At 39.1% G+C, this 14233-nt stretch overlaps 1 protein-coding gene across 2 annotated transcripts in view; it reads right to left on the minus strand.

Annotated features, from left to right (window-relative positions):
* FSTL5 (follistatin like 5) overlaps window positions 1-14233 on the minus strand; it is a 600367-nt gene that overhangs the window by 367168 nt on the left and 218966 nt on the right. The gene's annotated exons all lie outside the window — the stretch shown is intronic.

A 14233-nucleotide genomic window follows, 5' to 3' on the forward strand; every position in this document is an offset into this window, starting at 1 on the left:
CGGGACCCCACACACCCACCAGTGCCCAATACATTGGGGGTTTGGCCCAGAAGGTAGGGGGCAGTAGGTCAGGAGTGAGGAGCACTGGGTTGAAACAGGTCATTGCTGTTTACAGATGGGTCTTGGTACAACTAACAATCAAGAACTACTGAACCTCTCTTTCCCTCACCACTCACCTCCTTGTAGTAAGTTTATATGAATGGTATATTTCAGTAACAAGAATTCAGATTAACAGAACTGTGCTAGTTAGAGGTTTACATGTATACCAATAAAGTGCTATTTAAAAAGAAGTGTCAACAAAATATGTTTGCACAGTTGTTTAAAGGCACTGTCTTCCAGTTTTGAATTAAAGTAGTATTTTTAGATTTTTTTAGGCTAGCTCACTTGCTACATCGTGATCCTCCTGTCATAACAGCATGGGATGCATCTGAGAGATGACACTGCCTGTCAGTTGAGGAAATTGAAAACGGTGAGATTTCAAAGAGATGGTGCAATTGTCTGTAAACGGAGTTTAAAATACTATTAAACACCTGTACTTTGAAGTGTTGCTCAAAAGATGTTTGATGCCCCTTACTGCATCTGGTCAAGATCATTAAAATACCCAAGAGTCTAAGAAGTGTTAATCATAGAGCAAACTGATTTTTTTTTTTTTTGTTAGCAAAGATGGTGAGCAAGCTATCAATGAGCTGCATATGAATCTGAAATGATCATTCAAAGTTGGCTGTAGAAAATGTGCCTCCCACATCCCAGAGGAGAGGGAAGTATTGAGTTGGTACATTGTTATGATTCCTTCCTCCCTTAGGTGATGTGGATAAAAGAAGTATTTCTCAGTAGCAGAAGGGCAACAGAGCAGCTCACCTTTGGGAAATGGGAAAAAGGATGTTCGTCTTCTATTTAGTCTAGTTGAAGAGCTGATTAACAATTGTGTTTACTTTCCTCTTCAAGTATATTTTATTCCTATTTTCTCTTTCCAACTTGAAATCTCTTTAGTAATAATACTATCTATTGATGACCTCTAAACTGAAGAAATCACAATTACTCTGTCATATGAGGTTTTTATTTTTTTCCTTCTCCCTTCATTCTCTGAGTTTCTAGGTTGCCGACAATTTTCTCACCTGTTTTAATATGATATAGTAAGCCTTCTTATGGTGCTGTTGCCACTCAAGACTATGTATTCTTTTTTACTTTTATGAATACTTCTAAAATGTAATCCTAGATGATTCTCCTAACCACCCAGAAAAGAAATTTCAGTGTTTGCTGCTTCATCTCCAGAATTCTCTTCCCATCTGAAAAAATAATTTAAAGAGCTAATTTATGGTAAGAGAGAAACATTAATAGATATCTTGCAAGAACTAAATAAAACACTCCAACTAGGGAATCCCTAATAAGTGAAGGAAAAGCCCCATCAACCTCTACAAGTTGGGAATGGTAGACAATTCTCTAGTCTCTTAGCAGTCCATTTTTGTGTGTTTGTTTTTTGTTTTTAATAAACTCATACACTAATTCTAGCCTGTTGGTTTCAGAGAAGAGACATGTTTTTCTATTTCTCCTTAGAGATACAATGATAGGTTTATAAGAAAATAGGACAAAAGAGACCACATCCTCAAGGCAGGATCCTGCTCTAGGCAGGATCATTCCTAACTAAACCATCCCATTGTCCTTTCTCAGCATTTGATGAGTGATCTCAGGCTCCCCAAAACTATACATCTCTGATTTACTTAGTTTATAAGATATAAATCTACCCTGTCTTGGAGAGAGAAAAGAAAGTGCAGTTAGGACCTGGAATAGCAAACTCCTGATAGCATGGCCTGTTTCTTAATCTACACCTGCAATGTGACAGCTTCTTTGCAGACTTTCAGAATGACCATTTCTCCCGCACAGATACCTTAATTTGTTTTTGTTATAATATTTTCAGAAACATGATCAACATGGCCACTATTAGTATAAAATCAAGACTGATATACATGACTTATCTTTCTCTGAAACCTAAAATTAAAAGGAAGATTACACCTTTGTTTAAAGGGGAATGCATACTTTTTAAATTAAAGACTCAGAAGTAATATATGCTCTTCATGCCACACAATTTATTTAAGTCAGTTTTCTAAATACGTCTTCATGCAAAAACACTGTCATCATTTTGCATTGTTTAAGATTACTATATTTAGTGTAAATTATTTTTGTATATAAATACATATACTGGAGAGGTCTAGCTCTTAACAGCTCTGGGCCGTTATCTATTCAAGGAGTACCTGTGGGCAGTTAAAAGCCCAGACAGATATCAGGGAGATCGAGCTATGGAGATAAAACAGTCAATGATCTAGAGATGTACCAAATTCTAGGCAAGGTCAAAAACTAGAAAGGGGCCAGAGTAAGGATTGTGTTTGCACTTTAACAGACTGTCTGAAAAGCTCCCTTGGGAACAAAGTCAGATTGCAAGAGGCAGCAGTCTTATTAACCCACTTGCAGTACAGAAGAGTTACAAGTTATTGTTTTAGTATCAAAAACTTCATTGTAGTTGTAGGTTCAAGTTTAGCCTAAACTGCATGGGCACATTTGTTACTGGATGGTATTAAGGAAGTGGCCTATTCACAATAGCATTGGACTTTAGCTTCTAATATTATACATACCAAAACTGAAAAATGAATAGTTTCATAGTTTCATAGTAGCTAGAGTCGGAAGGGACCTAGGAAGATCATCTAGTCCGACCCCCTGCCTTGGCAGGAAAGAGCACCGGGGTCAGATGACCCCGGCAAGGTGCTCATCTAACTTCCTTTTAAAAATCCCCAGGCTAGGAGCCTGCACCACTAGGCCCTAGCCACCCTGACTGTGAAGTAGCGCCTCCTAATATCTAATCTAAACCTCCCCTCCGCCAGTTTGTGACCGTTATTCCTGGTCACTCCTGGCAGCGCACGGGGGAACAGGGACTCCCCCAATACCTGCTGATCCCCCCTGACCAGTTTGTAGCAGGCCACAAGGTCCCCCCTTAACCTTCTCTTGTGGAGGCTAAACAGGTTCAGGTCCCGTAGCCTCTCCTCATAAGGCCTGCCCTGCAGACCCCTGATCATACGAGTGGCCCTCATTTCTACGTAAGGCAGGTAGACATGACTATTTTAAAGGGGTTTTTTTCTTCCTATGAATTCATAATTCTTTGAAAGAGGACACGATTTTTTTGGATGATATATTTTATTGGACCAAATGCATGGATGGGACACAGTCAGACAAGCCTTTGAATGCAAGACCTTCAGGTCTAATTCTTTGCACTTGGCTTTTTATGTTGCTTCAGAAAGTAATGCCAAAAAATATTCTAATGGTTGAGTTACAGAAACTGAGAGACTGGTTATATGTTAAAAAGTCATTGTCACTGACTACTGGGGTGGGAGAGCACACATTACAAATTTACAGACCCCACTGAGACCTGTTTCAAAGGCACAGGAACAAGAGTCCAAAATTAAGCAATTCTACTCCCGAACCAACATAGAGAAACATTCTTAACAACCCACCAACACTCCTCCCCCATGTTTTCAGAACTGCTATACATTCATCATCAGGATACCTTTCAGGTTCATGTTGATCAGCATAATGATGATAATAGTACTTTGCAAAAATTTTCTAGTTAACACTCTTGTGTTCTGTAAGCAAGGTATTATTCTAACTCAGTCGATACATACACTAAATGAGAGAAGAACCAGAAATTGTTCCTGACTTCAGGTAAGTATTGGTCCTCAGGAAGAAACTGAAACTCTCCATTTCCTAAATCTAAATCCAGTGTATAAATCACCATTTAATATTATTCTGTGATCACAGAGTAGATGACATTTACAAGAGATCCCTGCATAAAACTTTAGCTTCAGAATATAGTCTAATAGCCCTTAACAACAATTAGTGTTACAATAAGACAAAAATATCACTCTTTATTTGTAAATGGGAATAAGGAATATTGAAAGCTGTTGTCTGATATGCAGATAGGACTACTCTATTTCTTTAATAATTAGAGTGAAGTGGGATTTACAAAATAGACTACAAACAGAATCATGAAATGAGAGAATGATTTATTATGGTTATTATTCTGAAAGTAATACTGAGTTTGAATAATTACTGTGAACTGTCCACTTGGTTTGTTCTTACCCAAGCTCTTAAACTTCAGTAAATTTTAATCTTCCATGTATGACAATTTACTGAAAAAACAATATTAAACATGTTGCTATGTAACCCCCTTTCAATATAAATAAGCTTCCGCTACTGAAAAAAAAGTATGCCAAATTCTTTCAGAAGTGGTGAAAACCAGGAGTGTGTGAAGTGGGTCGTGTTTGATTCAGATTCAGGTTTGGCCTGATTTGGGAGACAGTGATTCGATTTGTTGATCTGGATCATTGTCCCAATTTGATTCAGCCAAGTCCGAATCTTCATATTTCACACCATTTGGGAGAATCAGCGATTCAGCCACAAACACAGCTTTAAATGTTTTTTCTACATACCTTGAGGTACCAGGTGCAGCTTGTGAAAGCTGAGACGGTGGGGTAGGCGGAGCATCCCAGAGAAGCACAGGTCCCCCATATGCTCTGCACCAGACCTGGAAATGGACCCGAAGGAGTTCCGGTCCGCTTCCAGGTCCGCCACCGAGTGTGCCCCCCTGGCTCGATGATCGGCTGTGGGGGGACCTCAGGCCCAGGAGGCACCAGTCACCAAGCTGGGGGCCAGGGGGAGGGTCCCCCACGTGCTCCAAAGAGGACCCAGAAGTGGACTAGAAGTGCTTCTGGTCCACTTCCAGGTCCACCGCTGAGCACACTGGGAACTGCTCCATGCTCCTGTGGGAGGCTCCATCTACCCCACCATCTCAGCATTAATGAGCTGCCTGGTACCTTGAGGTATGTAGAAAAAACATTTAAAGCTGTATCTATGTCCGAATCATCGAATCTCTCCAAAGCTATGCAGAGGGCTCCAAATCGATTAGGAGAGATTAAAGGGTCTCCTGATTTGATTTGGTTTTGGAGATTCAGCCACTGAATCAGGCCAAATTGAATCAGTGACTAAAGCTTCGCACAGACCTACTAAAAACTACAAAAAGTTCCTGAGATAATATTGGGTTTCATCAGATTTGGGACTGTTCCCAACTCCTCAACTTAACAATATAATACATGTACTGCAATCAGGGAATGAAGAAAACCAGATGTTGCCCTCTACCTCCCCAAACAGCATTTTTTTCTTTTAGAAGCACAGAGAAAACTATTTTTATCTACCCATGAAGCTTCCATTTTTTCTGTAAATCCAAAAATGGAGGAGAACTGCTCATCTCTGATGTTCAAAGGACCTCCTAAAGAAGTTATATATACATATACACACACAAGACACACATATATGCATATACACAGAGATATATACGCACACATACACATTTACACAAATATAAATGCACACATATACATAGCATGATGCTACCTGGGTAAAGTGGACTCTCTCCTGGGAGGAAGTGAACCCTAGGTTCTGGCCCCTGCTTCCAATACTGTTTATACAATTTTTTTTTTATTAAATGCAAAGAGCTGTCAGAACAGAACCAGGGCTCCCTTGCCTATACTTCATGGGCCTGCCTTTTCACTGAGATACAGGAATGAGGGTCTGTTTTTCTCTTTTTCCTTTGGCTCCTCCTTTCTAACAAGTGGTCCAGGTTCAACAAGAAAGGCATAATGAGATGCTACTTAGGAGCTTAGAATATATCTGCACAAATTTTCTGCAACACTTCTAGGGAGGAACTTTACGGAGCACACCTAATCCATCCAAACACCTAATCTACGCTTAATATATTACCATAAACACGTAAGCCTAGCATTTATCTATACAACCATTTTATTAGGTACATATTAAATACCTAAGATGACATAGGACAGGATTCCTGATTCTAGAAGGGACATTTGAATTCAGCAGACAAAGATATAACAAGACTTAATAGTTGGAAGTTGAAGGTACTTACATTCAAAACAACAAACAAGTGTAATTAACTATGGGAATTTAAAACATTTTTTTAAAAAAATCAAGAAATGTGCTGGGTCTCTGTCACCTGAAACCTTCAAATATTTCTAAAAGGTGTGCTATAGCTCAAGTAGAAGCTATGAACTGTGTTACATAAATACATCAAATTAAATGATTAAATGACTCCTGGTCCACAATCTACAAAAATATATGCAAATCTGCTGAAAAGGAGAGGATAAATTATTTTTGAGAGCATGCACAGATGATATATATCAACCTGCTATTGAAGGCAACCTAAATCCAATATTAATGCCCCATTTGGAATTGTATTCTGGCACTACTGAATACTTTCAGATTCTGTGAATACCAATAGAAATCTGAGAGAATGCACAAAACAACTATAAGCCAGCCAACTAATTTTCTAGTATAGCCAGCTTCTCCTCCCCCCCCCCCCCCACTTTTTTGGACTTGATTTGTCAGAGATCCCAGAATGAAGACTTAAAAAACAACAACAAGTGGGCAGGGGGCAACTTTTCCATCTTATTGAAGATTTTACATCTGTTTGCTTAGGAATTAATTAACAAGACCCTCATAGAGATTGCTTTAACATCTCCAGTAGGCTCGTAGGTAAATAAGTCCTAGACAGCTGCTAAGATACTGTTCAACTGAGCTTCCCAAATCATTCTACATATAGAGACTTATTTCATAAAACAAAACAAAAGAAAAAAAAACACAACATAACAACCCTACGTTGAAAACTTATGGTTGCAAAGGCAAGAATTTGAACTGCCATAGTTATGCATACACATGCAATCTTTGTAAACCTTTTGATGATCTTTTTCCTTACATAAAGCACATGCCTTGAGGGTACTCAAGCTGAGAAATGCAGGGCTCTGTTTTTCCAGAGGTGCTGAGTACTTATACCACCTGCTCATTTTATCCAGTGTTATGAGTGTTCAGCATTATTGAACATATATTCCAGAAAAAGGAATTTTGAATTTGCAGCTGTGTGGAGTTTCCAATGCTGCTGGTCACTGAGTTTGGTTCCACATATATGCATTCCTGTTTTTAGAGAGAATTCCTAAAATTATAAAGGGAGCTGTAGTGGTCAAGGCTGGGACTTTACTGGCCCCACTTTTGCAACGGATTTGTCAATTATGCTAACTGAGGGGAAAGACTGACATTTGGCTCTGAGCAATAATTTGCAAATTATCTTTGTTGGTTTATTCATTATAGCTTCTTATGAATAAGTATTGTGAAAAATTTTAGCCTACAGGCTCTTGGGAAAGGGGTTATTAATACTCATAATCCATGCTATATGCAACCAAGCATGCTATATGCAACCAACTTTAATCAGCAGGATCACTATGTACCCAAAGCTTTATTAACAGAAGTCAGACCCTTTGTCTCTATAAATGGGTTATACCAGATTGTATTCACTGGAAAAGGTTAGGAATCTATGTGAGTATAAAGGATCTCTTTAAAAGTAAACATTCCTATATTTATTTGCACAAATGGTCATTATGCTTTTGATTTCCACAACCATTTCTGGCAACAAAACTGTTCTCTCTCAAGTGCTTAGTAAAGAAAAATGGTTATGAAAGCAAGACAAAGTATCTGACGGGGTTTTTTTCCTCCAGGAATATTTGGAGTATTTTGTGGTATACTTAGTCAGCTTGAATGATGATCACAGTAAAACACAAAAGACATATCTAAAATATGAAATCAGGCTAAGAGTCTTGCACTCTGCACTGAATGCACATATCTCTATATAACGGGTAATAGAGGACTTGCTCAATATCATGAACATCAAATCATTGAGCCCTTAAGTAATTTCCTACAGTACCAAATTAACATTTCAAAATCCTAATCTCTCGCTTAAAATCAGAGGAAAGTACTGCCTAATGTTTAACAATAACAGGAGCTGGATTTCAAATTACTTGTGTGGCCATCTAGTTTCCTATTTGCAAATGACTCTTCAGTTTGAAAACAAAAAACAATATTTTAAAGGGAATTAGTTTAAAAATAAAGAACCCTGGGGTCTCCCCTCTTCTTTGTACTCTGCCTCTCATCCTACCTTTTGTTCAGATTACAAAACCATTTCACAAAAGACACTCCCTACCTCATGCTGGTTTGCATGCGTCAATCCCAATACCTGTTGGAGCCCCCAGACCCTTGCTGCCCTAATAGAATAATAAAATTAAATATGGTCACATGTCAAGTTAACGGCAGGTCTGAGAAAAGGAATCTCAGCTCCTGGTCACCTATTACTAAAATAAAAAACACACCCCAACAACATTCTCTAAACCCAGTGAATACTAAAGGAGTAATCAAGTTGCTTGTCCTACTACAGTATTTAAAAATTCTAAGTATTGGATCATTAAACCATGCAGTTTCATTTTTTGAACATTTTGTTTGTAAAGGGGGATACCTTTTGGGAGACCTTTTAAAAAGAATAACCAGTCACCAGCTGGGTTCTAATTAAGCCTTCAGCTGCAGCTGCTCGGCACAATTCTTTACTAAGAAAACAAGATTTGTTTTGCTTTCTGGCTTTACTCCAAGGAGTTAAATACTGACACCTCTGGGACTTGAGTTTACTTGTTGTCTATTTCAAATGTTGCCTCCCTACTACTTCTGCTCTTAGTGCAGTCTTGAAGACAATACATTCAATTTTGCAATCAATCAATCAAGGCATTGTTCCACTGTGGAACACCAAAACCTTCAGCAGTTCCTTGAAAGCACTGTAGCACCCTGACACCACCAGATAGTCAGACACCAGCCATGAGGCACAGATGAAAATTTCTTCTGTCTGATTCAAAGGAGGGAATTCAACTTGGGTAGATTATAAATGTGGCTAGTGTCTCAAGTACAAGATTATGAGTTCAGTCATTCTTGGTATCAGCAATCTGCGCCATGTAAATAATTCAGTATTCTATGGACCAGAAAGAGAGACTAATTTTACAGCACAGTGACTGGGGCATTAACTTGAGAGAGACCAATATGAGTCAGTGCAAAACAGGAAAAGCACCAATTTAAACTTAAATCACCCCCTTCTCCATCTCTTACCCAACCCCATGCAAAACGAATGCTCGGACTTCATAGTTAAAAGACAGGCATTTGTTCACAAAACATTTTGGTTTCACCTAACAACAGTTAGCTCTGTTCTTTCCTGCATATTATCTTTCCACAAACCTGACATCTAATGTCTCCTCTAGGTCTTGTCTGTGCATTTTCACGCTGTCCCCTTTGGTTTTTCTTCTTTTGGTTTGCTCTAATGTCCAGTAAAATCTATGAAAATCCTTTAATCTGTTTCCACAGAACTTGGATCAGGCCCCTACTGCACCCTTTCAATTAGTTATATTGTTATTGTATAATTACTTCATTAGCTCAAGCCTTTTCCCTAGAGGTCTTTACCTCTGGCTGTGCTTTAGTGTACATCATGCATAGTGTGCGTGTGTTTTTTTCTTACATATTTAGATTCAAAGTTACACACAAATTAAGAAAAAAATATGGAAAATTAATTAGATATGTGAAAGCAATTTTAAGTCATAACTCTCAATTTAAAAATGCTATTGGAATTCCTACACTCAGCCATAATAGTAGTAGAAGGGTTTTCAACCAGTTCTTCTACATAAGGCTTATCAAAGTCTGTGTTTTCCTACCAGCATAACTAAAATTTCTGCTTTAAAACTTCATCATACAGTTAAAAAGATGGATATATTCCCAGGACGGCCATATGCCATCTGCTTAAGCAAATACACTTAAAGATGCTTTCTACAATTGTGATAAAGTGACAGCAGATCTAAGAGCATAGAGAGCTCAGATTCTAAAATGATGATTGTACAGCTGTAGTTTGCATCATTAGGGACCAATAAAATCTTTATGTTCCATTTGAATGGCAAGGATCTTTATCAAAGAGAAGCTGAAATGGGCAAATAACAAAGAAATGATCCATTCAGCAGTTGTTTTAAATTTAGGAGTGCTAATGAAACAAACTTCTTAGCCATAATTAGTATTTAACACTGGAAAGGTATTTTGTCACTTTTAGATGTTTATGTTGATATACTGAAGTTGCTATTATGCCAGACATGGGAAAGAGGGTTTTCACCTCACTTTCCTAAGGCAATTATATAGGTAGAAGAAAATTCTAGATTCTTAACAGCAGTGCAATCAAAATTCTCTTAATAGTTAACAGGTTCCTTTTCTTCTTCTTTAATTGATGCTTGGAAAATGCTAAAATCCTTGAGTTTTCCCTGCCCGGTGGGTTTTTCTAGAACACAAAGGCTGTGAATACAAAGAGCTTGCAATCATCCTAAACAGACAATACTTTAGCTTTTTCTATTCTACATAAATGTAATATTACTAAGTAACTATAAGATTTGTTTTAAAAGAAATAGAACAAAGACTTCAATGGGCAGCATGTGTATTGGTAGCCTTAGCAATAATCCCTTAGAGAACACAGCTAAGAATTCTATAGCTTTAGGCGAACCTCAGCACTTGTCTACAATGAATGCACTTTTTCTCCTTTTTCTAGAGATTCAGCAGTACTAGTCTTTAAATGTTGCTACCATCTGCTCTAGCCTCCAGGGAGACAAACTTTCCAGGTAGTACACAGTTCAGAACTTAATTCTGCCCAACCTAATGAAGATAAATGCAAAAATTCCATACCCTATCCACTTGTGAATGAAAGCTGTGATTGAGTTTTTCTTGGGCCTACATTCTATTTTGTTTCACTTACAAATTTTATTTTGTTTCTGTTATTCAGTTTCAAGTCTTGAAGTTAAATCAATATTATTATTACAGACGTGCAGAAAACTAGCGGGTCTAATCAGATTTTATTTGCCTGCTATATCAGCTTCATTTAACATTCACTTAAGTATAAGGAAAAGCACATTTGGTAGAACAACTGGTTACAAAAATGTTTTGCAATATTAAGTAACAACATTCCTGGAAATTGAGCATCTTTCTGAGATAAGAAAACTTGAAATATACAAAAAAAAATATTAGAATATTTTAATACTTTACTTTGGTATCTTAGTTCTGTTCCCACTGAAGCCAAAAGGAATTGTGCCATTGAGCCACTGCCATTGAGGAGCAGATTCAGGCCCAACCAGTGAAAGCTAATTAATTAATTAAACAAACAAAACACACAGCTTGTTATTCTTTGAATTAATCTTTTAGAATCAATATTGTACCTTGCAGCTGAGCATGAGGGTTTGAAATGACAGTCTGGGGGGGATCTTTGGGTAAACAGCTGCCTTTGAACCACGGTGGACTACACTCAGTGCCTGTTCCAGTTCTATGTACAGCAGATCCACAGATGGCCAGTTCCTGTCATAGTCATGGTGCCAGCTCATACTAACCTCAACACAGGCCAAAGTTATCAAGGTACCAAAGTTAATCTACAATACTTCCATAATGTAATTTATTTGGATTCTAATTTATAGTGTAGAAAGTATAATGCAGTCTTCTCAGATTCAGCCTTAGGGGTGAGCAACATGTGCAACTGCTCAGGGTGCTGTGGTCATGGAGTGGTGCACACACATGCATGAGCAGCCCATGTTCACAGCAGCACTCTTCCTCCACCCCAGACAGGAGGATAAGTGGCTCACAGTACAGCCTGTCCCCTGAGCCACTGCCTCATCTCCAGCCACTCCACAAGCAGAGCTGGGCTGGGCAGTGTGGGCACCATACCACTCTGCCTCCCCACTGGACTTTTCCCCACACCCCTGCCTGCCTGCCAACCTGCCAGCAGTACCACTGACTTGTGGTGGGAGAAGCCAAAATACAAGTTTGCCCAGAGTGCCATTTTCCCTGAGGCCAACTCTGAGTCCTCTATACTAAAGATTTACTTTAAACCTATTATAATTGAACTTCCCCACCAAGTATACTTTTCCCACCATATTCATTTAGAATTACTGTTGTATGCCATGGTTTCAAAGTACTTCTGAGATCCTTTGTGGTTCCTTTGACTTCATCCCTTCAGATCCCATGACTACCTATGCAGCACTGGATTTTGTTATTTGAAAACTCCTAAATGGCAGTGTTAATTTGTGTTTTTGCCTTCCCTTCCTTCCAAAGAGGAAAAACACACAAACCCGAATTATCTCTAGTTCAAGTGATGGTATTAAACACAACTTTACAAATAAGAGATCATAGCTGCTTCCTCATCTGAGCTCTGGAAGGACCCAGTACCAATTGCCTCCAGAGAACTTGTTGAGCAGGGGGGAAAAAAAGAACAATAAAAAGAAGATAAAGAAGTCATATTCAGAGAGGTATCCTTGAAAGAACAAAAATATTTTTTACTACAACATGCTGCCCATTATCTTTATATCTAATTAACTGGTGAAATGAAAAATGTTCACAAATAAAATCACAGTGGCTATGTTTAATGTACACACTGAAAGACACAACATGGTATTTGCCATTAGTATGTTCACCTTCTCTGAATTTCAAAAGTAACTTTGGAGCATATAGCATGCCAAGAAGAGCAGATGTTGATTTTGGATTACAAAAGATTTTTTTTGTTTTGTTTTCATAAAGGTGGCAAACAAACAAAGCCCTGTGCTGATGTGAATAGCATATTTTCCTTCTTCCTTTAACCTAAGCCTTTTACTTTAGAAATGGAGTTAAAGTTCCTGTGCATACACATTGTTCATGCCAGAAGATATTTCCTAAACCATGTACAACTATAAGGCTACTAACTTAAGGATGGATTGAGCTCATATTCATCACAGCACTGTGCCAGACTTGTAGGCTATGTATGATCATGTTCAGATTCCCTGGATCATAGCTTTGGCATAAAAGGCAGGCAGTGGAGCCACAAGCCCAATGCCCTTTATTAAGCAAGTACCAGTAGATGGGGAGAAAAGTAATTGGTAATCATTTCACCTCGGATGCCTACCACTGGATACAAGGAAGGGAGGAAAAGATCACAAGCCAAGCAGTTAGTAATCACAAAAAAAGTAAATATTAACCATCTAAATCTAGAAATTCATTATTTATATTGCCAATTCCCTGACATGCCTAGTGACTTCTACAAAGAAGGGAGGGGAGGGGAAAAGAACCCACACATGTGCACGCACACACAAATGCAACTCTTACAGCAACTTTCTTATAGCAACTCATTTAGGAACTTTCATTTCTATCCAAGAAAACTTTTACGCTCTTTTCTCCAATGCCTAATGCAGAAAGTTTGTGCCCAAAAGCTTGCAATTTAATTTTTTTTTTTTTTTTGCAAAAATCTTGTTGGTCTAATAAAAGACATCATCTCTACTACAAGCCCTGATTGCCTTTTCCTCTAGACCAATATGGCTACAATTTGGATAGCTGACTCTTACAGCAAGTTATTCAACAAAAATGCAATGTGCCCCAAGAAGGGTACTGTGTGCCTGAAAGATGGTCTAGTATTTTTCCCCCAAATAAACAGTTGGCCCAATAAAAACATAACACCAAAAAAAGTCTTGCTGCTTGCAACTCTCCTGGACCATCACAGCTACAATACCACTGCAGCCTTTTTTTCAGACCAAACATTCTAGGCCTAATTAAAGAGACAAAGACCAAACAAACTACACTGTCAGTGTCTTGAACAGTAACACAACTTAGGCTAAGTACAGAGTCAAAAAGCCAAAGGCAAAATCAATCTAATTTTCACAGGTTTCTCTAAGCTGTGTAGATTGGACCAATAATGAACTTAACTCACATTGGCCAAGGCAACTCACATTGGCCAAGCCAAGCAGAAGCCTGCACTTGCAAGGCCAGAAGGCAGGGGACACTTGAGCATGCCAATGTCAAGTCCAGCTGAACAGGTGCCATCCCCAGTTGGCTATCCAGCACATTCCACCCAGCCACCTTCTATTCCCTGTGGGGTGGAAGGGAAGGAGTCCCCATCCCAGTCCTGTGGTCCCAAGCCAGGTTTTGCCCACATGGGTAGAACCCCATACCTTAGAGGGGGTTCCCTTGCCCCAGGCCAGGCTATCCCCAAGCAAGGCTGTGACCAGCTGAAGGAAGCCACATGCCAAAGGTAATTCCCCCTCATGTGGCTGGGCCAGTTGCTTAGCCCCATCCCATGCCAGTCTCTAACCCAAAGGGGAGGGGAGGAGTCCCCCATCCCAGTCCCAAGCCAGGTTTGCTCACATGGTGGGAGCCCCATACCTCAGAGGTTCTCCCATCTCAGCCAGGATTTCCCCAAGTCAGGGTCTGGCAAGTACGGCAAGCAGCAGCTGGGAAGGGAAGAACAAGGTGACGTCTCCCGCTGTCTAGTCTCTTC

The sequence above is a fragment of the Crocodylus porosus genome, unplaced genomic scaffold (genome assembly GCF_001723895.1).
Source record: "Crocodylus porosus isolate Cpor-Errol unplaced genomic scaffold, CroPor_comp1, whole genome shotgun sequence".
Classification (NCBI taxonomy): domain Eukaryota; kingdom Metazoa; phylum Chordata; order Crocodylia; family Crocodylidae; genus Crocodylus; species Crocodylus porosus.